Raw genomic sequence first — 25,364 nt, 5'->3', positions numbered from 1 at the left:
AAAGACGAAGTTACGTGGGTGCCCAGCTTAAGTGAGATCTAGGATGGGCTTTCTCAGTCTCTGTACTCCTCACACTTGGGTCCAGATAATTCCTTTTTTTAAATAAATTTTTAAAAAAATATCTATTTATTTATTTATTTGGTGGCGCCGGGTCTTAGTTGCAGCAGGCAGGCTCCTTAGTTGCAGCTCGCCAGCTCCTTTGTTGTGGCACATGGGTTCCTTAGTTGTGGCTTGCCGGCTCCTTAGTTGTGGCATGCGAACTCTTAGTTGCAGCATGCATGTGGGATCTAGTTTCCCGACCAGGGATCGAACCCCAGGCCCCCTGCATTGGGAGCATGGAGTCTTAACCCACTGTGCCATCAGGTAAGTCCCGGGATCCAGATAATTTCTTGTTATGAGGGGCTGTCGCATGCATTCTAGGAAGCTTAGCATCATCCTTTACTACTAGATGCTGGTGGCACTGCCCTGCACCCCGCACGCACACAAGCTGCAGTTGTAGCAGCCAGAAGCCCCTCCAGTTGTTGCCAAATGTCCCCTGTGAGTAGGCTTGCCAGATTTAGGAAAGAGAAAGGGAGGAAGGGAGGAAGGGAGGAAGGAAAAAAGGAAAGAAAGAAAAAGGATGCCTAGTTATATTTGAATTTCAGGTAAGCAAGGAATCATTTTATTATAATATTTGGGACATGCTTATACTGAAAAAGTATTCATTGTTTATCTGAACTCCAAATGTAACAGGGCATCCTGGATTCTATCCGGTAACCCTACCTGGGGGGCAAAATCACTTGCAGCTGAGAACCACTGCTTAGGGTAACCAGCAGCCCTGGTTTGACCAGGGCTGTCCTGGTTTTAGCACTACAAGTCCACCATCCCAGGAAACCCGTCAGTCCCAGGCAAACCGGGACCGTTGGTCACCCCGGAAGCTCCACACTCAATCGTTTTTGCTGGTTTCAGCTTTCAGGCTCCCTCAGGTTCCCCACAGCCCTTGGGAGACGCCAGTGCTTTCAGTGGGTGGAGAGGCTGCACTGCCAGCCTGACAGGGCTCTCCACGGGAGCTACTAAATGGTCCTATTTCTGCTGAACTGTTGATTCGCAAACACATCCAAAACATTACCAATAATGGTTCGAGTCGGCCTTCAAAGTGGCCTATTGATTTTGATGACCTCAGAGTAGATTATTCTTCCCAGAAAAAAAATCCATATCCCAGACATTTCATCTTAAATAGCCCAATGCCCAGAGCTAATGGGACTTCCCCACCACCAGGTAGTGAGACTATAACTGTGCTTTGGTTTTCCTTTAAATCCTCAAGGTGGAGTTTTTGTGGGGTGTTGTTGCCCTAATTCAGAGTTATATTGACTGGTCTTTCCCTGCATCCTGGGCCGTTACTAAGCAACACAGATTTTTTTTTTCCCTGTCATTTTATGTTGGGCAAGACAGCAAAGTGAGGAAGGGGGAGGGGTAGAGGGAACAAGGGTGTTCCAGAAGATTCTTCCGTACTAATGTATCTATTGCCACCCATGGTGTTTCTCAGTCCACTGCAGATCCCATACTCCACTCTTTATAATTTTTTTTTCACAGAACTCTGGACTTTAGACAATATGAAAAGAAAATCCATTTTTGGTTTCTTGAGCCCATCAGGTTCCTAGTCACTATAATGGCCGCCTGACAACTGTGTTAGTTGGTGGTGTATGGGGGTAAAAATAAAGTGTTCTTTAAGAACTTGGAAATGAGGGCTTCCCCTAAGAATTTAAGTGAAAAAGTTTGTGTTCAATGGCTGTGACTAATTTGGTAAATGTGCTACTGAGAAGTCTGGGAATACCCCACACTCCCATCAGGACATCTGGACGTAGTCTCGGAGAGGCAGGATGCAGCGTGATCACAGTGGTGTCCTGGAAGCCACCCATACCAGTCAGGAGGACCACTGTGCACAGCTCTGCCTACCGGTAGCTTGAAATCAGCCTTGGTTGGAATATTTATGCTGTGGAACTTGGGAAATTCTACAAATCAAGGCTTTCTTTCCTGGAGAGCCATGTGTTAAACACTTACTAGCTGCGCCATTGAACGGAAGGATAATTAATTCCTAGAGCCTGGCCCATTGAGTCTGATCATGTCTGGAGAAGCGTATTATAAACAGCCTGGAACTGAACTAGGAACTTTGAACCAGGAGGCTTGGCCAATTTCTTATCAGTACCTAGCCGGGGCCTCGCCCCTGAGACACATGGCCCCATCCAGGTATCAGGGGTATCTGTTGATTTGCTTCAGGTTCCCTCAGGGACCTAGTGAATATAATTTGGCTTTCCAAATTTTGGGTTATAATTTGGGGTTATAATACTGGCCAGTTGTACTTCTCATTTTATTTTAATTAATTAATTTTTAAAAACATCTTTATTGGGGTATAATTGCTTTACACCGTTCTGTTAGTTTCTGCCGTATGACAAAGTGAATCAGCTATATGTATACATATATCCCCATATCCCCTCCCTCTTGCGTCTCCCTCCCACCCTCCCTATGCCACCCCTCTAGGTGGTCACAAAGCACCGAGCTGACATCCCTGTGCTATGCGGCTGCTTCCCACCAGCTATCTATTTTACATTTGATAGTGTCTATATGTCAGTGCCACTCTCTCACTTCGTCCTTCTCATTTTAAATTAATAAATCAGCATTCCAAGCCTGCGTATCCCTCTTGAGAGCATGGATATTTCCCTGTGTAGTAATCAGATGCCCAGGTGTTGGAAGGAGTCAGATATCCTGGATTTGAATCTCAGCTCTGTTACCTTCAGGCAGTGTCATCTGGAGCACATTATTCTCAATGTCCTCCCCTCTGTCCGTCCCCCGATGAAGCCCCAGCTGTCCCATCTCCATGAAGTTTTTACCTACTCCAGCACACACTGATCACACCGTTCTCTAAGCCATTTATTTTGTTTTATTTCTAGTCTTGTCTCCACCAGCTAAAGCGTATGATGCTTGAAGGCAAGGACGGTGCTTTGTGTGACTCTTTTATTCCCAGAAAGACCTGTCCCTGTGCTGTCCATGGGGTAGATGCCTGATAAAAGCTCATTGATAGTTATTTAATTACTATAGATGCTTGGGGATGTTCCAGGTAGAGTACGAGGTATGTTTCACACCATCTCACTGAAAACGCCAAGCTCCCCATTGCCCATGGCATGCCCTTCCCTTATTTCTCACCTTAGTGGATGTTCTTGTCTCAAGGACATGACGACCCCCAACTCTATCAGTTAGGATGCTTTGGGATACAAAGAACAGAGAGCTCCAACTCACCCATGGCTTCAACAATAATCAAGTCCAGAGGCAGAATAGTCTGAAGTGGAAACAGATCAACTGCCAGGTGATACTGTGGTTAGAGACTGAGGGACCCTCCGTCTTACCACTCAGCCATCCTCGATGCCAAACTCTCCTAGGGGTGAGGGCCAGACGACACGTCAGTACCAAGCGCTCCTGGCAGAGTCCACAAGGAGGAGGGCGCTATTTCTCTCACTGAGTCTCCTTCCTAGGAGATGGTACACCTTCCCCAGACACTCCCCCCACCCCATCCTCCCCACTCTCCATCCCACCTCAACAGACACAGACAGACGCACACGCGCGCGCGCGCGCACACACACACACACACACAGGCTCTCCCTCCTGTCTCATTGGTCAGAAATGGATAACATACCCTTTACTTAATCAGTCACTAGGCACCAATGACCCCTGCTGAGCACAATTACCGCTCTTCCAGACTCTGCTGGCTCTCCCACCAAACTGGGGGAAACAACTTTCTTTTCCCTCATCTGTAAATCTGATAAAGTAGTGCAAAAATTCCTTTGAATTTTCAATGACAAGAAGTGTACAGACGCTGTCAGTGCCCTGTCAGTATTTCTTGGACCTTATTATTGCAATATATGACAAGCAACTTCAAACCCCAGTTTAGCTCAGGCGGCAGCTCTTCCCGGTTCCCTGCATCCTAAGCTTTGGAGCAAAAGTCACTCGTGGCCACCTCTCCCAGATCATAACCCTCCCTGGGGCCATCCTGACACCAGGCCTCAATCCTTCATCCCCAACTCTTGGGGTCAGGTGCGCTTCAGAATGTAGAATGTAATTTGGAAGGGTAATGTGGTACACATACCCCATCTTACACAGCACTCCCAGTGGGCTCTAGGACAAATCATCATCAGTGGCATTAATATTTTTGTAGCGGCGTATATGCATATTCATACCAAGTGAGATCCATAAAGTCTGTAAATAGCTTCCCCCGAGTGTAGGTCAGATATTTCTGGCAAATGAGATAAGTTAGGTCAGATCTTGCTGCCGTTTAGATTATAATTAACTTTTGGTTTTCAGAGCTTTTTTGGATCTTGAGATTTTTTTTTTTTGCTCTACGCGGGCCTCTCACTGTTGTGGCCTCTCCCGTTGCAGAGCACAAGCTCCGGACGCGCAGGCTCAGCGGCCATGGCTCACGGGCCTAGCCGCTCCGTGGCATGTGGGATCTTCCCGGACCGGGGCATGAATCCGTGTCCCTGCATCGGCAGGCGGACTCTCAACCACAGCGCCACCAGGGAAGCCCTGGATCTTGAGATTCTGAATAAGAAACTACAGATCAATAGGAACAAGTTTTCATAGCAATATGTTAACATTTGGAAAGTAAGTGAATTCTGGCTCTCACTCGGGGTGAGACCTCACCGAGTCCTATTTGTGAGAGCTAAGGTGGAGCTAGAGCAGGCTGCACCCTGGGCTGCAACAGTCCTATGACCGGCTGTGTTACCACGGGGTTGAGGGGAAGGGGGTTCCCTGTGAAGCCAGAAACCACTGTAAACCAAGGAGTCAGCCCGCAAGAAGGTGACCAAGGCAGTCCTCACGGAGGCATATCAAGGGCTGCATCTTAGGGACAGGTATGGGGCCAGCATGGTCAAGGCTTAGGCTGGGAACAAGGCAGGGGTAGGAGGACTGGACATTCCTATTTGGGACTGGAGGCAGGTCATCTAGCTTGGATGGGTGAGCCACTGGCTAGACCGGACTTGCCTCCAGAAGGCTCAGTGAAGAGGGGCATTTATCGCCTGGACACACAGGCTCTGGTCCTCTCCCATGTGAAAGGATTAGGTCATCAGATTAGCTAAAGGCAGGCCAGCCTCAGGGGACGGGAGAGTGGTTTCTTCTGCCTGAACCGCTCTTAGTGGCATATCCAGAAGGTATGTTTTTACACATACTGCAATCTCTTATCCATCAATTATTAAAAAGCTAAGTGACTTTACTCTCCAGCTGTCTTCTCTTCCCATCAGGATATGATTCAGAAGGTAGGCAACTTGGGTTTGATTGTTTTACATCCAGGACTCAAACCTTAGCTTTCAAATCCTTGTTCGAATCCTGAGCAGCAGGGTGCACAGGGAGGCCTCCAGTGATGGAGCAGAGATAGAACAGAGATACAAGGCAAACAGGCAGGTGGGGTCATGTCATCCGACCATCCTCAAGGCGACCCATTTACCTGGGGGCTAAGAACCTCCTGGCAAAGGAACTTGAACAATGCCAGAGTTCTGATACATAAACAAGGCATGTTTTGTGACCTGAAGGTGAGTCCCATGAGGGCTTATCCACAGAGAAGCACGAGGCACATTGCAGTTGTCACGCCAATAATAATAGCAAACACACACACAGCCTCACTGGGGCCAAGTATTGTTCTAGTCATCTTACACAAGTTAACTCACTTAACCATTAACAACGTCCCAGGGAAGTGCAGCATATGTTTTGGGTGTCGCATCATGGCTCCTCATCTCACCCCGGATTTCAGTCCAGCTGTGGTGGGGGACTCCTCCTTGGACAGGACCCCTCAGGCGCATCCTCACACTTGACCTTCTCTACCTCCGCAACCCACTGAAGGACAGGACGGGGCAGGTAACCCAGAGCACCCTGTCCCCCCTCCGGGCAGCTCTCCACTGAGGGGGGCGGGGCTAGGACCTGTGGATAAATGCTCTTGCCCCCCTCCTTCAGGAGGACAGTTCCCGGGGGCTCTGCACACTTCTCAGACCCCGATAACACACCCTCATGATGGGCCTTCCCTCCTTCCCAGCTCATCTTCCTGCCCCCTCCCTCCTGCTTCCTGGCAGCACTTTCCAAACCAACAACCCACACCCAAGTCCCTGCTTTCAGGGAGATCCCAACCAAGACAAATAGATACCATTATTCCGTAGATATTATCATTTTACAGATAATCATTCCACTCTAAATATTTGCTGCTGACCGAATGAATGAATGAGTGTGAGGTTGGGATGGGAGGAGAATGATTTGAAGTGGGTGTGGCTTGTAGGAGTAATTAAACTTGCCCTCCCACTAAAATTAGACGATCTTAGAGGCACAAGTAGCCTTGCTGCGCGTCCCCTGTCACAGAGCATGGCTGAGGGGAGCTAATCCTCTTCTCTCCTCATACAGTCAGTGGCCATGAGGGCCGGAGTGAGCTACAGACATCTGCTTCTGAAGGCCTCTCCTGGGGGAGGGCCAGTGGCCCTGGAGGATCTTGGGCTTGAGAGGCAGTTGTGGTGGCCTTGGGGGACTGTGTAGCTCCAGGTGCCTCAGTCTGGCAGATGGGGGGCAGGTGTTAGAGGGGGGACTTCCAGTGCCACCAAGAGGGGCTGCCGGTTGCCGCTATGGAGAACAGTATGGAAGTTCCTTAAAAAACTAAGAATAGAGCTACCATATGATCTGGCAAGCCCACTCCTGGGCTAATTCAAAAAGATACATTCACCCCTATGTTCATAGCAGTGCTATTCGTAGTAGCCAAGACATGGAAACAACCTAAATGTCCATCGACAGATGAATGGATAAAGAAGATGTGGTGTGTGTGTGTATATATATATATATATATATGAGTGTCCACCCATCAAAAGTCTGGATGGGAGCACTGGGGTTTCTCAGTGTGGCCAGCAGCACTGACAGCAGGCCTGGGCTTAGCAAAGGATGGTGACAACACAGTGACCAATAACCAATTACCTGGTCTGACTCATAATCCCACTAAGCTGTTTTTGGAGACGCCCGGGAGAGCCCTGAGATGGGGCTTTGCAAAAGACTGGAATTCCTATTAACAGTTAATGTGGCATAATTTTTCCCCATGACCAGTGAGGCCTAGGGACAGTCGGTTACAATGCTCTAACGTAAAGAAATACACCTTGAGGTCCTCACGCAGCCCTCATTGACGGAAGCGTTACCACTGTTTCAGAAGGTGGGCTGCCTAGGCTAGAATTTCAGTTCAGCCACCTACTGGGTGTGTGTAGGGACATGTCTGTAATACATTTGCCTTTTTTGTAAAATTGATATAATATTCCTAATTGCCTGGGGATTTGTCATGAGGATTAACTGAGATTCTGCATTTAGGGCACTTAGCACACAGAGTAATCGCTCAATACCTGTTAGAGAATATTCTTACCATCAGCACCCAATTTCTCAATTCTGCCCCCAGTTTCTCAGTTCTCAACTAAAGCTATGTTAGTGGATTTTGATCATTTTATTTGGCCATCCAGTGTCTCAACCGCCTTTTTATTTGGGGAGTCTCCCACTTTATGAGTTCTCGTTGTCTTGGGTGCCTGCCACCCATTGTATACGATGACGGTGACAGAAACTGGAATCTCCAGCAGACTTTGCGGTCAGGGCACAGGCCACCTGCAGGACCCACCAGCCCTGTGCCCACACTGGGCTTTGACTCAGGAGCTAGAAGCAGGAATGATGGAGTTCTTTCCCTCCCTCTCTGCCGCAGGTTCAAGTGTGTGGCACAGAGGTGGCAGCAGTGCCACCCAGGGTTCAATGGTAGCAGCAGAAGCTTCCCCAGCCCCCTTCTGCCCCCACGTGGTTCTGGGTGTTGCTCCAGGCTGCTTATCCCCCAGACCAGGCGTCTCCCTTCCAACGGATTTTCTGGCTGCCCAGTGTCCTTTCCATGAAGCTCTCTTCTGCTTCAGTCAGCAGAGGTTGACTTCTGATAGCCATAACTCAGAACCACTGCAGTGGAACCCAGCCACAGCCTGGCGCTCATGGCGCTTCTCCCCGTCAGTGCCTCATTGAGTCGCCAGCAGTCTCATATTTCTAAATCGCAAGCCATTGCAAGCCACGGCTCACGAGGCCCTGATGGCTTCTTGCCTGCGTTACTGAGACAAGTCTGCCCTCAGCCCAGCCTCCACACTACAGTCAGAGCAATGCTTACAGGACACAGATCCAGACCCACCACCCCTCCTTCACTGGCTCCTCAGGGTCTTCAAAGTACTAAGAACATCCAGTACGTCCACGGTCTGTTCTGACCACCTCTCCTTGCATCTCCTCTCCCCACCCAACCTCCACCCCCAGCGCACAAACGCCCACCTGGACAGACACACCATGTCCCACTGCCTGTATCTCACAGAACCTGCCAAGCACTAAGTTCTCCTCATCCTTTATCTGGCCGTGGATTAATTTTATCCTGAGATAACACAGGAAGAACACGGGCTTGGAATGAAAAGACTTGAGCGCAGATTCCAGCTCCACCCTTGACTTCTTTATGCAGAGCCTTCTTCTTTTACCTTCCAGAGATTTTGCAGTGATCGGCCAAAACATCTGGCTCAGGGGAGCACAACAAGATACAACAGCGGGAGCTCAATAAATGCTAATTCCTTCTTTCCTCCTGGTGCAGAGTGAGCCCAAGCCTCTCACCAATTTCTTCTCCAGGGAAAAGGCCTCGTGGGCCCACCCAGGCTGGGCTGTGATGTGCAGCTCCTCATTAAGAGATGTAGAGAGGCTGGAAATAAAAAAGCTGCAGCAGAGGATACAGTGGGGCCGCCTCTCTTGTGTCCTTTGCAATCACATGTGACCGTGGGGAACAGCACCATGAACAGGGCACATGTGACAGTAGCACAGGTCAAATGCAGATGCCCTTCCAGAAGTGCCTTAAGGTGGCGCAGTGGCAGTCCCTTCTTCTTCTCCTTTTTTTTTTTTTTTTTTACTAATCATGGGAAAAATTTTTCCAAAAAAAAAAAAAAAAAAAATCACATAGCAAAGGAAGCCAAAGGAATGTTCATGCCTGTCCTCAGAAGCCACATATATCTATTTTTGGTTCCCAGTAAAGCCCAGTACACTGTAATTAGTATAATAACATGCTCTCGTCATAAAGACAGATGACACAGTTGACCCCTGGTCCCCATCTGGACGCAGGACGTGTGCTGTGGGTTGTTTTGTCAGCTGTGGACTTGGATTACTGATCGGTACCCTCTCATCTAGTTTGGACTGGGCCCAGGCATTTGCACGAAGATAGGGAAAGATGAGTGCGGGGTCAGCTAGACCTCCGAGGAAAGAATGGGTACATGCGGAGTCTGGGGGCATCATGGGTGAGATTCGTATGGAATTTGGCCAAGGAGTCACTTCTGTGAAGACCAAATGGCTCCTGACCCCTTTAGGAATCAAACCCTTCACCTTGGCTTTTCCACCTGGGACTGGTGGACTCAATTCAGGCCCCCTCCCCAACTACTTCCTAGTCTTGGGAGCTGACTTGCCCTTGGGGCCACCCTTCAGTACACTCTGAAGTCCAGCATCCTGGTCAATGTCAAATATGTACTCTCAGGCCAGCCTCACTGAACACAGTAAAACGCAATTACCCGTATGTGGGCAGCCATAGAACACTGTTCACTGCTGCTCTTACCCCTCCACAGAATACGAGTCCCCAGACTCTTCTCATGCCTGGTTCTTTCTTACTGTTGCATCTTCAGGCATCATTTCCTTGGGGAGACTGTCCTGGCCACCTGGCCACCTGTCGCACTTTCTCCTCTCCCCTCTCCGTTGCTTGATTCTTTGTGACGACACCACTGTCTCAAATTACTTATTTAGTTATTTGGTTGAAGTATAGTTGATTTACTGTGCTTCAGGTATACAGCAAAGTAATTCAGCCATATATATATATATATATATATATATATACTCTTTTTCAGATTCTTTTCCATTATAGGTTATAACAAGATATTGAATATAGTTCCCTGTGCTGTATAGTAGGTCCTTGTTTATCTGTTATATATAGTAGTGTGTCTTTGTTAAACCCAAATTCCCAATTTGGGAATGAACGGTGTGAGGACCCATCAAGAAGAAACGGTATCAGGTCACCTCAGGTGTAAAGCTTTCTGAATACTCTCCCTTAAAAATAGATAGCATCGTCCAGCCACCTGGAACCTTCCCTTCCTCGTCCTCCCAGCCTTCTTGATTGTCTCTCTGGTTCCAGTCTGCTCCCCTCCCACTTTGGACTGGTTCCTACCACCAAGTGATCCAGGCTTTCCAGTATTACATTTCAATGTTACAACTCTTTGGTCCCTGGCGACCCTTGAGTCATTTGTCTCTAAGCCTTAGTGTTATTTTGCCAGCCCTGGAGAAAGTACAAAGAAATCTCTTACCAACCCTCATTGTCCTCACTTGTAAAGGACAGATGATCTCTTAGGCCCCTTCAGGGCTAATAATTCCTCATCCCAAGAATGGCTTGTCCAACTGTGAGCAACCTGATATAAGCCTATCAACATTGGATACTCCCGTATGTGTGTCTATGTGTGTGTTATGTATAAACATGTAGAGACCGTTATGTATATACACATAACAGCCATCTTCTGTGACAGCCATCGCAACCTACAATTATAAAGACCTTAGTCATGCACATTGTAGCATTCGGTCTTTATAATAAACTGACTATAGGTGGGCAGGTGTTGCTACTCGCATCCAGATCTTCTGACTTCGAGGCAGTGATGTCTTTGTGATCCCACATTGCATTCCTGGTAAGCAGAGGCGCTGGGAGTGTATGTGCCTCAGAGAGAACAGGTAAATGGGGCACTCTTCTCCCAAGTTTTCTGAGCCCATATATCCCTGTAGTTAAGAGCTCGGACTCTGCATCAGATAGATCTGAATTTGAATCTTAGCTCTACCATTCAGTGGCTGTGTACTCTTTTTTTTCTTTTAATTGAACTATAGTTTATTTATAATGTTGTGTTAGTTTCAGGTGTACAGCAAAGTGATTCAGTTGTGTATATATATGTGTGTGTGTATACACACACACACACACACACACACATATTATTTTTCAAATTCTTTTCCATTATAGATTATTACAAGATATTGAATGTAGTTCCCTGTGTTTACCTATTTTATATATATTAGTGTGTATATGTTATTCCAAACTCCTAATTTATCCCTCTGCCTCACCTTCCCTTTGGTAACCATAAGTTTGTTTTCTATGTCTGTGAGCCTGTTTCATAGATAAGTTCATTTGTGTCATATTTTAGATTCCACATGTAAGTGATATCATATGGTATTTGTCCTTGTCTCTCTGTCTTACTTAGCGTGATCACCTCTAGGTCCATCCATGTTGCTGCAAATGGCATTATTTCGTTCCTTTTTATGGCTGAGTAATATTCTGTGGTATATATGGAGCATATCTTCTTTATCCATTCATCTGTTAATTGACATTTAAGTTGCTTCCATGTCTTGGCTTTTGTAAATAGTGCTGCTATGAACATTGGGGTGCATGTATCTTTTCGAATTATGCTTTTCTCTGGGTATATGCCCAGGAGTGGGATTGCTGGGTCGTATGGTAGTTCTATTTTTAGTTTTTTAAGGAACCTCCATACTGTTCTCCATAGTGGCTGTATCAATTTACATTCCCACCAACAGTGTGTGGAGGGTTCCTTTTCCTTCACACCCTCTCCAGCATTTATTATTTGTAGACTTTTTGATTATGGCCATTCTGACTGGTGAGATCAAGTTACTTTACTTCTCTGAGGCTCAGTTTTATTCTCTGTGACATGAGAGAATTGATTATATATATATATATAACTCGCAATGTAGTTATGAGGATTAAATGAGTTAGTCCATGGAAGTGCTTAGCATAGACCTGGTACACAGAGCCCAATAACCAATATTATTATTATTATTTTTGTGTGTGTGTGGTACGCGGGCCTCTCACCGTTGTGGCCTCTCCCGCTGCGGAGCACAGGCTCCGGACACGCAGGCCCAGCGGCCACGGCCCACGGGCCCAGCCGCTCTGCGGCATGTGGGATCCTCCCGGACCAGGGCACGAACCTGCGTCCCCTGCATCGGCAGGCAGACTCTCAACCACTGCGCCACCAGGGAAACCCCAACAATATTATTATTTTGATTAATATTGATATTAACATGTACTGATTCCCAAAGTGTTTCTTGCCACATATGTTCAGAATAGTTTTAATTTTTAAAATCCAGTAGCAATACATCATTCCTAGTGGAAAGTATGAATCTGAGGTGAGGTTAGATGAGCAAAATCAGAAAGGACATTTGAGAAACCTGATGGCAGGAAAGGCACCACCTCATGTAAAATTCTGTGGTCTTCCAGATTGTAGTAATGCCCATGATTCATGCATAACTAACACAGAGCAAATCGTGTGTCGATAAACAGAGCTGCCCACAGGAATAGTTGACACATCTCTTTAAAGGAGCACCAATCCATAAAAGGCCATAAATAAGAATGAACAATAGCAAGAACTTCAGCTTTCCACACAGGACACATTTCCTGCACGGGGCCTGCTCTAAATACTTAAGGATCCACCTGGAAATGGCATCAGGCAGAAGCGGGGCCTGCAGCCATGTCAGTCCAAGTTACCTTCAACCCAGCTCCTTTGCAGTCAAAGGTTTGGGGTGAATCTCCTTCCGTGTCCCAGATAACCAGCTGCCTGGGCAAGGTTCCTGAGGGAAGACCTCTCCCAAGACCTGAGTGAGTGAAGCATTTGTCCCCACATGAAAGGGTTAACTAGAACGTTCCCGATGGAATTCACTTCTCCAACGAGCCCACAGAGGAGTCTCAGTCCTTTGGGTTTGGTTTTTAAGTGACTGTTGAACTTTCATCTCCCACAGCCTCGAGGAGCCTTCTCTCTGAGACATCTCGTCCTTCCAAACCTACTGTATCTTTTAGATGTAAATGAGAGAGTGAAGGTTTAAGCATCTTAAGAGGAGATCCAAAGACAGACATAATGGACCCAAGTAAGAGCTCTGGCCCAAGACTGGGGCGCCCCGAGTCCTGACTTTGCCTCTTGCCTGAGTGATGTCTGTGACACAGCATCCACCATCCAGTCAGGGTTAAGGTTAGGGCCAGGGTTTGCAAGCTAGGTTGACCCTCCACCTGTGGATATGCTAAGGGAGAATGCAAGTTTCCAGGGAAGGGAGGGTTCAAGGACCCCGAAGCCCTTCATACCCCAAAGTTCTGCTTCCCTTCTCTTCCCTTCCCTTCCCCTCCCTTCCCCTCCCTTCCCCTTCCCCTTCCCCTCCCCCTCCCCTCCCCTCCCCTTTCCCTTCCCCATCTATTAAATGTGGAGCCTGGGCAGACCTCTCTAGGCCATGCATTCTCAACGGGAGTGCTATCACCCACAAGCGGGCAAAAATTAGTTCTTAAAGGGGGGCTTGAAAAAATTCTTAATCCTTATATATAAAGCACGGATATACATGCACTATGGAAATAGATGTGCAGTCCATAGCATAAGTGTTAATACCACACTTGCAGCCTGTTTCATTGCTTGGGGTTCCACAGAGGGTGGATAAAAGAGGTTCTCCCTTTTTGTAAAGCCCCAGGTCTTCTTCAATCTAAGGGGTCACCAGACACCCTGACTCTCCCACCGAGTACTGTCCTTAAGCCAATCCTCTGCTCACTTCTTTAAAAAGTGTGCCCGGGTCACTGAATGCCCTGATGTTTAGCCCTGGAACTGGGAATGGGATCTGTCCACGGCACCACCCAGCGGAAGCCATCCACCATCAGACAGATAGGTTAACTCTGGGAAGACACACTTAGCACCTTTAGCAGGCAGGCTTTCCCAGGCAGAGCTCTGTCAACTCTAACCACTTCTGAAGCAGGGCCTTATACTTGGGGGTAGCCGCTTATCATCCAAAGAAGGGTACTTCTAAGAGTGAAAGTGGGTGCTAGTAATAAATACATCTGGACCCCAGGAGTTCCTGGGACCGTCCCAGGTGAACTAGGATATATGATCAGCATCCTGAAACATGTCAATGAAGGAGAGTCTACAACGATCTCATCATTCACCCAGGACAAGAACAGATGGCCCAGGTTGGCCATACATGGGGTCAGTTTTGGTTGTCACATTGACCTGGGGGCATCCTGGCATTGAGTTAGCGGGGGCCAGAGATACCAAGTGCCCTGAAATGTACAAAATAGTCCCAGAAGACAAGGAATTGTCTGTCCCCAAATGCCAGTTACTACTGAGAAATGTTGATTGATACGGTAGGATAATAATAATTTTAAATAATAATAGAAAACTCAGGATGACAGTGTCAGATGCCTCCAGGGCCAGTCAGGGATTGAAGGATTTATGCCCCTTCCTAAGACATTCAAATTCAAGTCTTTGAAAGACACTATCAAACAAGATCTTTTAGGCACTGAACTTGGCACTGAATTTTGGCTTCTCTAGACTGTGGCCTTTTAATAAAAGTTTACTGATCAGCAAAGATGTTTATGATATATTAAGTGAAAACAAAAGGCTGCTAATCAGTATGATCCCATTTTACACAGACACATGTGTGTATGTGCGTACATGCATACATACATGTATTATCTCTTCATGTATACACACATACATATATACGGAGAGAGGTACTCACACGTATGTCTGATGTATATCAGTGTGTATATATGTGTGCATATGCAAAAATACTGGGAGAGTATGGAATGAGATAGAGGGTAGCAAAAAGACTAGATGACTCAAAGCTGAAGTGTTTTCCTCTTTAAAGTTTTCTAGAGGTCTGGGGAAATATGGAGGTTTTTAGCAGAGATCGGCAACTGCTCAGGACAGAGGTCCCCTGGGAATAGGCTATGAAAAGAAACAGCAGCCACAAGTGTAGGGTCTGTGCCTGCGATTGTCATCACGTCCCAAATGATTTTTCCTAACCCTCAATCTGACTTGTGATGGACGTCGGTCCACACCCCTGGGCACAGCCTGCTGGCCCACAAGAATTGGAGCAATATTGCGGGTGTGGGTGTAGACCAGTGGGGAGCAGGGGGGACCTGGCTGCAAACGAGCAAACCATCCCCCATGCACGTGCTCTTCTGCTAGGAAAACACGTGCCCGGGCCACCAAGACAATCACTTCTAGGCTCCCAAACAGGAAGAAATTCACTAAACACTACATCGCCAGCACAAAGCACAGAGAAGGTTTGCCAAGAGAATGGCCCTGTCCTGACCAGGACAGCAGCAGAGTCGTTAAGGGCAGGACCCATGGTTTCTGGCCAGGGGCATGATTTCTGAGGCGGGGTGGGGGGGTGGGGCTCCGGGGGGGAAGCCCCACCTGCCTCAGGCCTCCTCTGATGGCTCTAAGATAATCTGAACCCATGCCTGTAGCTAGCAAGGAGCACTGGGACTGTCTCCTCATTCATATAGGAAAAGACATCTTTTTCAAGCTCAGCTATGCTAGGCCCCATGCCTCCATGATTTCCCCCACCCTTCATAATGACCCTACAATGAGATAGGCCCATCACAAGTACTATCTCATTTAATCCTAATAGTGACCCTCTGAGGCAAGCATTATTGGCCCCATTTTACTGATGAAGAAACTGAGGCTCAAGGAGATTAAGTCCCGGGACTTCCCTGGTGACGCAGTGGTTAAGAATCTGCCTGCCAATGCAGGCTACACGGGTTCGATCCCTGGTCCGGGAAGATCCCACATGCCACAGAGCAGCTAACCCCGTGAGCCACAACTCCTGGAGCCCGTGTGCCACAACTACTGAAGCCTGCGCATTCTAGGGCCCATGTGCCGCAACTACTGAGCCTGCGTGCCGCAGCTACTGAAGCCCGCGCTCCTAGAGCCCGTGCTCCACAACAAGAGAAGCCACCGCAACAAGAAGCCCACGCAGCAAAGAAGAGTAGCCCCCACTCGCTGCAACTAGAGAAAGCCTGCACGCAGCAACGAAGACCCAACGCAGCGGAAAAAAAAAAAAAAAAAAAGGAGATCAAGTCCCACAGTGAGCCAGTGTTAGGTTTCAGGTCTAGACATGTCACTGCCATGGTCCTTACCTTCCCATGCTCACCCATCATGGCACACACCTTCAAGGAGTGGCGGAAGGAGCTCAGGTGGTAGTGCTGTGGGTGGTGTAGCCATCGCTGCTGGTTCTCCTTGGGGATAATGTCCAAAGATGAGAGGGGCTCTGGAAGTGGGCATTTGGAGACAGGATATAAACTGATCACCCAGTTTATCAGCTGTGCCACTGACCTAGACATGAGCCAGAAATTTTCCCCTGTAATGGCCAGTAAAATTAAGTTTAAAGGACAATGGCATTTGTTTGGAGTGAGAGCTAAGTGTGGGGAAAGGGACCCACATCACTTTCTCTGACTCTCAGATCCCATCCAACTTTGTTAAATGATGTATTAGTTATCCATTCCTATATAACCAACATCCTCAAAGCGAAGTGGCTAAAACCATGCCATTTATCTAGCTCACAATAGCATGTCCTGGCATTTGGGACTGGGTTCAGTGGGTGGTCCTTCTGGCTTTGGCGAGGCTCCCTCGTACCCCTGCAGTCGGCTGCAGGTCAGCTGTAGGGTGGCTTTGCTGGTGGTCACTGTGCTCCCATATTTCTGAGACCTGTGCTGGACGACTGGGCTGACTCAGCTCTTGTCCACTTGGTCTCTCATCATCCAGCAGGCTGGCCTGGGCTTGTTCACATGACTGGACAGGTTTCCAAGAGAGAAACATCCACAAAGCTTCTTGGATCCTAGCTTCAGACCTGTCACAATGTCACTTCTGCCACTTTCTGTTGGCTGAAATAGGTCATGAGGCCAACCCAGATTCAAGAGGTAGGGAAAAAGGTGTCACCTCCTGATGGGAAGAGCTGCAAAGTCATTGCAGAGAGGTATGGTTATATAGAGAGGAATAATTATTATGGGAGATAATGTAGCACAACTGGCTTTGCATCAGCCCTGTTAGTATCCACGTCATGCTTCCCCAGGAAGGTGCTCGCTCCTGCCCGTCCCTATCCAGTTCAGGTTATCCTGAAGAGCCCTAACCAGATAGATGCATGCAGTCCTCACCCCATTTTCTGCCTCGTATCTAATAGGCTTCTTCAATTCTTCCGGAAACTTGAGCCTAGGGACACTGTCTCTCTGCATACACACCCAGCTAATCAGGGTAGGACAGCCCATTGCCTCTCGTTTGAAGGACCTGACCTCAGCTGGATCACAGTCTATTTCTTCATGAGCTCATTCTCTTAAAAAAACATTTATTGGGCCCCTGTGATATGCCTGTCAGTGTTCTAGCATCTAAGAATATAAGGAGAAAACTAGAGCCAGTTCCTGCCCTCATGGAGTTTACAGCCTAGTGGGATAAACAGATACAAACGAAGACCATTTTCTTCTGTTGGTTTAAGTGGAGTGATAGAAATGAATGCAGGGCTGTAGTCCAGTAAGACTTGGAGGATAGAGGAGGTAGGGCAGGCTGACACCTGAAATGAATCCTAGAGGTGATGAGCTTTGGGAGGTGCTATGTGGAGAGGGAATGTCACAGGCAGTGGATAAAAGTAGGAACCAGCAGGATGTGGACTGGAAACCAGAGCTCTTCATCTCACTGGAGCACAAGGCACAAATGAAGCTGGAGCTGTGGGCTTTGTGGGCTGTGTTGAAGATGTTGGATTTACTGCTGAGGGCAAGAAGGCTGGAGGGATTTAAGCATGAAATAATTGGAATAATCTGTATTTTATATCATCCTGATTGCTGTGTAGGAAATGTGTTGGCATAGGAAGCCGCGAGGGAGGGGGTCACTTAGGAAGTGATGGTAGTAATTCTGTTGAGAGATGAAGTGACTTGGATTTGGGGAATGGCAGTGAGCATGAAGAGTTGCTCTTTCCGATACATACTTAAGAGGTAGCAATGGGCAGAGCTTGTAGATTGATTGGCTAAAAAGGCTGGAGGAGGGGAAGTCAGGTTGACAATGTTTCCAGCTTAGGGGAGTGAGTGTAACTACCGACAGAAGCACAGAACATAAGAGAAAAAGCAGGCTGCAGGAGATGGTGGTCAGTGTGACCCAGCGTGAGTTTTGAGGTGTCTATGGAACTTCTAGACGGAGGTGATGAGGAAGCAATCGGATACCTTAGAATTGAGCTCAAGAGAGGACTGGAGTCATTGAGCTACAGAAGAGTATGAAACCAAGAAAGTAGATTAAATTAGGGAGAGGGTGCAGCATGGAAATAAAAGGAGTGTTTAGGAGGACCCTTAGGGAACATCAACATGTAAAAGATTTTTGGAAAAGGAGGAAGTCATGAAAGCAAATAGAAGGAACAGCTCATGAATGAAAAGGAAGAAGCAGCTGGAAGAGTATGGGGAGAACCGGGAGACTTCAGTGTCAGTGGATACCCAAGGACAGCAAGTTCAAGGTTATAGGAGTGACCAGCAGTTTCCAATGCACTCCGGTTAGATGAAGAAAATGCTCAATTGATATGGCAGTTGGAGAGGTAATCAATGAATTTAATTAATAATAGCAAACAGTTATCCAGTGTTTCCGTGTCCTAGCATCAATCTAAGCCTGGTATATGTATTTTTCAAGTAATCTTTACCACAACGCTTCAATTAATAATTGGTAACATTTAGTAAGTGCTCGCCATGTGTCATGGATCAGCTAACTTAATTCTTACAACAATCACATGAGGCAAGTTCTGTTGTCATCCTCATTTTTTTTTTTTTTTTTTTTTTTTTGCGGTACACGGGCCTCTCACTGTTGTGGCCTCTCCCGTTGCGGAGCACAGGCTCTGGACGCGCAGGCTCAGCGGCCATGGCTCACGGGCCCAGCCGCTCTGCGACACGTGGGATCCTCCCGGACCGGGGCACGAACCGGTGTCCCCTGCATCGGCAGGCGGACTCTCAACCACTGCGCCACCAGGGAAGCCCTGTCATCCTCATTTTTAAGTAGAGTTAAATAGGCTTGCCCAAGGCTACACAACTGGTCAATGGTGGGGATGAGATTCAAACCCAGATAGTTCAGAGAGGCCGCACTCTGAACCACCGTACTATGATGCCTTTCATCATAAATATCATCTGCATTTCACAAATGAGGACACTGGGCCCAACATCACAGATTTCATACATCGCATGGCCAGGATTTGAACCCAAGCAGGCCCACTTCACAGCCCACATGTTTGTTACTGTCATACTACACAGGGATTAGCAAGCTTCTGCAGAGTAGGGAAATAAAATCCAAACCACAGAAGACTTAGACGTTTTGGGAGGGTGAGGAATGGAACTACAAGAATATCCCCTTAGAACCCTCCTGCACTGTTGGTGGGAATGTAAATTAGTGCAGTCTCTATGGGAAAGTATTGAGGTTCCTTAAAAAATTAAGAATAGAGCTACCATATGATCCAGCAATCTCACTCCCGGGCACATATCCAGAAAAAACGAAAACTCTAATTTGAAAAGATACATGCACCCCAGTGTTCATAGCAGCACTGTTTACAATAGCCAAGACATGGAAATAACCCATCCACAGACGATTGGCTTAAGAAGATGTGATATGTATACATGATGGAATATTACTCAGCCATAAAAAAGAATAAAATATTGCCATTTGTAGCGACATGGATGGACCTAGAGAATACTATATTTAGTGAAGTAAGTCAGATAAAGACAAATACTATATGATATCACTTATATGTGGAATCTAAAAGATAATACAAATGAATCTATATACAAAACAGAAGCAGACTCACAGACATAGAAAACAAACTTTTGGTTACCAAAGGGGAAGGGGGGGAGGGATAAGTTAGGAGTATGGGATTAACAGACAAAAATGTAGTATATTTATTTACTATACATAAAATAAGCAACGAGAATTTACTGTATAACACAGGGAGCTATATTCAATCTCTTATAATAACCTATAATGGAAAATAATCTGAAATACATATATATATATATATATGTATATGTAGAGCTGAATCACTTTGCTGTACACCGGAAACTAACACAATATTGTAACTCAACTATATTTCAATTAAAAAGAAAACAAAGAATGTCCCCTTAGAGTGACAAAGTATTGAAGACACAGAGAGAAATGAAGTGGGCAGAGCTCTTCCAGGTGCAGACACCCAGAGGGCTATGGAAGAGACGGCAGTCCAGTCCCTCTGGCTGAAACATAGGCTCACACGTGTGCCTGACCAGGATGCCGGAGCATGAGGACGCAGCTCCTTTCCTCCTGCCAAAGACATTGACCTAACCTCTGAAGTGGCCTTGATGGGAAACCTTGCTGCTTCCCTCAAGGGCCAGGCAATGTCAGCTCCTTGTAGAGAGTAAGAAGTATGTGTTGGCTCTCTGGAAGTGTTCACCCAGTGCACCAATTTATCTTCATTGCAATTCGGCAGTTATTTACTGCACTCCAGCTCTTGCAGCGCCAGCTGGAGCCAAACTTGGTCATCATTTCCTGCCTTATCCTCAGCAATTGTGTGTTACATTCCAGCTGATGGTACGTACACCGATATAAATTGTTCACCAATAAACATGTCTCTTAAGAGCCTTATTTATCTTTGGGAAGCTTCATGATATAATCATACGGATTCATCATGTCATATTCTGCCCTTAGACTTTATAGAAGATTCCCCATTAACTTTAATGGGGAAGGTTGTTAGGTGTCTTTCCGCCCCTCCCTCAGCATAGATCAAGGTTAGTGCATGGATAATAAAAGACATATTTTTCAAAAGGCCTACTGGGTCCTTTCTTTCCACCTCTTCAGTGACTGCAAGAGTGTCTTCTCCCAGGATCGTTTCTCATGTTTTGCCTTCTTCACGGTGGAATGATACCCCCCTAACAGACTTTTGACCTCAGTCCCCACTTCCCAGTACACACTGGTTTCATGCTAGGAAAAGCTTTCTGTCTTAAAACTCCAGAATGCTTCCTCTCCTCCACCCAATGCCTTTCTACTCACTGTTACCAGTGCAAATTTGTTCCCACTGCGCCCACCTAAAATCACGGCTAACCTTCTGTAGGTGCTCCCAGCTACTGGGTGGCCGTTTGCCCTTGGTCTTCCTCCATTCTGTACTCACCTAAAGGGTCTGATCCTTCAGGCTTCCTTCCTCAGTTGGAATATGTCACTTTCTACCTTCTGATTTTCCACTGGTTCGTTGGTTTGTTTTGGAACTGGCTCTTACGTTAGGGTAAAGTTTAAGCTGCTATACCAAAAAGATTCCCAAGAAACTATGGCTTGGAAAAGATTGTGTTTTCTGTCTCATGTAACAGTCCTGATAGAAGTGGTGGCGGGCAGCTCTGTTCCACCTGGTCGTCTCAGAACCTCGGTTTCCTCCGGCTTATTCCTTCGCAGTTCCCGGTTCACTGTCACAGCCAAGTCATCGGCACATCTGACGTCAATGTTTGAGCTTATGTGGTAAGAGAAGAGGGAAAATGTCTTCTCTTCTGTGTGGTGCTCACCTCAAGGTGATACTTCCACTCACCTCCCCTTGGCCCACACTTGCTCCCAGAGATGCATCTAGCTGCCTTGTGCCCAGTGTGAATTCTGCTACTATATGTGAGAACAGGGGACCGTGGATTTTTGTGGCCCTCTGGCACTCTCCCCAACATCTGTGCACAGTTGGCTTGCTCAAAATCAAACATAGTTAAATGGAAATCTTTCATCAGAGTAAGATCTGTATTGAAGAAAGAAGTATAAACCAAAGAGCTGAGTGGTATCTGCCACCACGTCTCAAATCTTCCTAAACTAAAACACTTGCTTTAAAGTTAATATAGGAAGTGGCCTTGATAGAAAGAGATCATCCTTGGCTTCTTTCTCCCACACAGCATACCTGATCCATCAGTAAATACTGTGGGTTCTTCCTGGGCTATGTATTCAGAATCTAACCCTTCCTTCACCTCCACTACCAATCCAAACAACCATCAACTGTCTCCTGGATGATTTCAAAAGCCTGCTAATGATTGGAATTCTGCCCTCCTACACTTATATACTCAACATAGCAGCCAGAGTGGTCCTTTTAAAACATAAATCAGAACATGTCACGTCTCAGCTCAAAATTATCCAGTGACTTCCATCTCAAATCAAGACTAAAAGAGAGAATATTTACAGTGACCTGCAAGGCCAATATCTGATCTTATCTCCTACCAGTCTACCCCCTACCCATGCCATCTCATCACTTACCACCCTTCCGCTCCCCAGCCCCTCCAGATCTGTTTCAGCTGCACAGGCCTCCTTGCTGTTTCTAAAACATGCCAACCACAACTTGCCTCAGGACTTTTCACTGGCTGTTCCCTCTGCCTGGAATGCCTTTCCCCCAGATACCATAGGGCTCCTCCGTCACCTCCTGCAGGACCAATGTCACCTTCTCAGTGAGATTTTCCCTGACCAACCCACACAAAATGGCAACACCACGTCCAGTTGTGTGCTGACAGAAGTTTAACAACAAGCTGTTCCTGAAGTGTAGAATTTTATGCTTGTGATGTCAACACTTCCACCATGACCAGTTTCAAGCTGCCACTGTGAGGTCACTGGACACGGGCTGGGGAGGGATGCACACGGTTTTCAAGAGATGGTGCAAGCCAGCTCCAGAACACCATTGCCTACATTTCCCCAGCATTCTCTGTCCCTTTACCCTACTTTAGCTTTTGTTTCCTTAGCACTTATCACTGCTTGTGATATTACTTGTCCACTTGCTCACTTGTTAATATTGTGTGCCCCAGGAAACTGTGAGCTAGATGAGGGCAGAGATTATATTTTCACTGTCATATCTCTACCATCCAGAATTCCTTAAGCACTCAGTACTATTTGTTGGAATGAATGAATGCATGGATGAATGAAATGGCAAAGGATATAGACAACTCCCAAAAGAGAAAGCACGTTATAATCAAATGTATGGAAAAGTGTTCTTTACCACTTGCACTAATTGTCCGCATCCGTGCTTGCTATCAGGAGAGGGAGGGATGCTGTCCAGAGGGCACGGGACAGTAATTCCTTAATTGAAACAATTGGAGGAGTTGACGAGACAGAAAACGTGCCATGCTAGAAGAATCCAGAAGAGAACAAAATCTGGCAGGTGCCAGGGGCAGGCAGGGAGATTCTCCCCAGCTTTAGGAATCAGTGAAAACAGATTCAGGATTAAGTTGGAGGCTGTAGGGAGGTACTAGAAAGTTAAGGCCAGCAGGGCATGGTGGATCGCTAGATCTTCGTGGACTAAAGGGTCAGAAAGAGGGAGGACTAATCCAAGAAATGTGATTGAAACAGATATAGGATACTATAAAAATTAATAATACAAATTTGTATTGCAACTGCCAATGTGAGAGAAGTTGGGAAGGAAATGGTACCATCATAGGCAGCTGGTGACGTTGTAAATTAGTTCAGTCCTTTTGGAAGATGATATGTTTTAAGAAGATAAACAATGTTCATACCTTTCAATCCTGTAAGCCCATCTCCTGTACTTTATCCTAAGAAAGAATTTAATAGAACAAACTGACTATAAAGACATTCATACAGCAGTCACCATCAGAGCCAACGCTGACAATGATCTAAATGTTCATTAATAGGGAATGACTAAATAAATGATAGTCTAGTAACTCAATGGAATATATGTCATAAAGCTCTAAAAAATAATTAGGAAATCATAGAGCGACACTAATGACGCTTATGACATGATGTCGAGTGAGAACTAGACTACAGGTTGTAGACTACTGGTTGCAAATCTTTAAAACTATATGTAGAATATGGCTAAGACTGAAGGAGAATATGCAAAAATAATTGTGTTGGTGGAAAGGGGATTTTTTTTCTTTCTCTAAAGCTGACTTTACTAAAATTTTGATGTTAATAAGCTTTTGATAAAAGAAAATTACGTTTACATAAAGATGGAGTGTTGAGGTGTGGGGAGAAGACACCTCTCTGGGTGGCGAGTGGAATCCACTAGAGCCAGGAATTGCTGAGGAACGCTGGGATGCAGGCCTTCTGCCCACGGCACCATCCAGCCCGGCCACAGCGAGCACTCCCATCTGTCCTACCTCCCGGTCTAGGGCCGAAAACCACTGGGACGTTGGGTTTGGATGGCCGCTTGGGGTTCTCGTGCTCGGGCTGCATTTACTGCCTATGAACAAGGAGACCAGCTTGAGACAATGAACTTCATGAGGACACTACCTGCCTTCCAGGCTAAACACTGAACACCAGCCCCAGGCTCCAAGGCCCGGGCGGGAAAGAACCAGCTTCCTTAGTTAGCAGCTGAGGAACCTCCTGCTGCCAGAGGAGAGCTGGGGACTTCTAGCAGCTATTTCATTAGTCTCCGAGCCTGCCTGCACCTTGCTTCTAGAACAACTAGAGTGCAAGGGCCAGAGGGGTATAATGTCTTCCTCTTGCAACGTGTCTTTCTCAAGAGCTCACTTTTCCAAACTCCTCCACACCCCACGATGAGAGCCGCATAATCTCACAGAGACAACGCTTGTCCAGGTCAGAGCATCTATGTCCCTCATAGATCCCTATGTCATCTATGTAGCAAAGCTACATTTAACATCCCCCATGAAAATCATTGTCAGCAATGTCAGCTTTTGCTTGAATCTTATCTACAGAAAAATACTCTCCAACTTCCTGTGACCATGCTCATTTGGAAAGCAAAGCAGTGTCTCACAGCTCGATCCACCTGAAATTCCTACTAATTTAACGCTTTACTACACCACTGCAGTTATACCATCCACATTCCCTTTCTTCCCGTTAAGTGAAGCAGAAAGCAATCGCACGTCATCACCACTGCCAGAGCCCCCGTGCTATACGAGGCACTGCCCTAAACTTCATCCACCCGTTTAAATCTTCACAGCAATTCTTGTAGGAAATACTGTTATTATCCCCATTTAATCGAGGAGAAAACTGAGAAAGAGCAAACTAAGTAACTGGGCCAAGGTCACACCACAAGTGGCAGACCTGGGATTTGCACTACTTTAGTTCAATTCTGGGACCTGGCCGTACCACCAATTCCCTGCCCTCCTGTACAGAATTATTGACACTACAGAGGAGAAGCACAGCATTCATGATAGAAAAGCCTCCAAAATTCAATTTGCCTTCGAAAAGATTTCTGAGTTGCTGAGAATTCACTTAAACACAACCATAAATTCCCACGGATCATCTGCCTGTCTCGGGGGAGGCTGAAAAGCTTCCAGCAATGTCTCAACCCAGCAAAGAGCCTCAAATCCAGCCCCGTGCTCTGGGAAGAAAGTGGGGGGTCCCAAAGCAAAGCAGAAGTTTGGTTGTGAACCTTACGCTTCTTTAAAAAAAATAAAATTTTCAATTTTTTATATTGTTATTGAAGTATACTTGATTTACAATGTTGTGTTAATCTCTGCTGTACAGTAAAGTGATTCAGATACACACACACACACACACACACACACACACACACACACACACACACAC

Source organism: Aethalodelphis obliquidens, unplaced genomic scaffold, assembly GCF_003676395.1.
Source record: "Aethalodelphis obliquidens isolate GAN/ISIS:26980383/991018 unplaced genomic scaffold, ASM367639v1 scaffold112, whole genome shotgun sequence".
Lineage (NCBI taxonomy): Eukaryota > Metazoa > Chordata > Mammalia > Artiodactyla > Delphinidae > Aethalodelphis > Aethalodelphis obliquidens.
The sequence above is the reverse complement of the archived record's forward strand: the minus strand, read 5'-3'. Positions refer to the sequence as shown.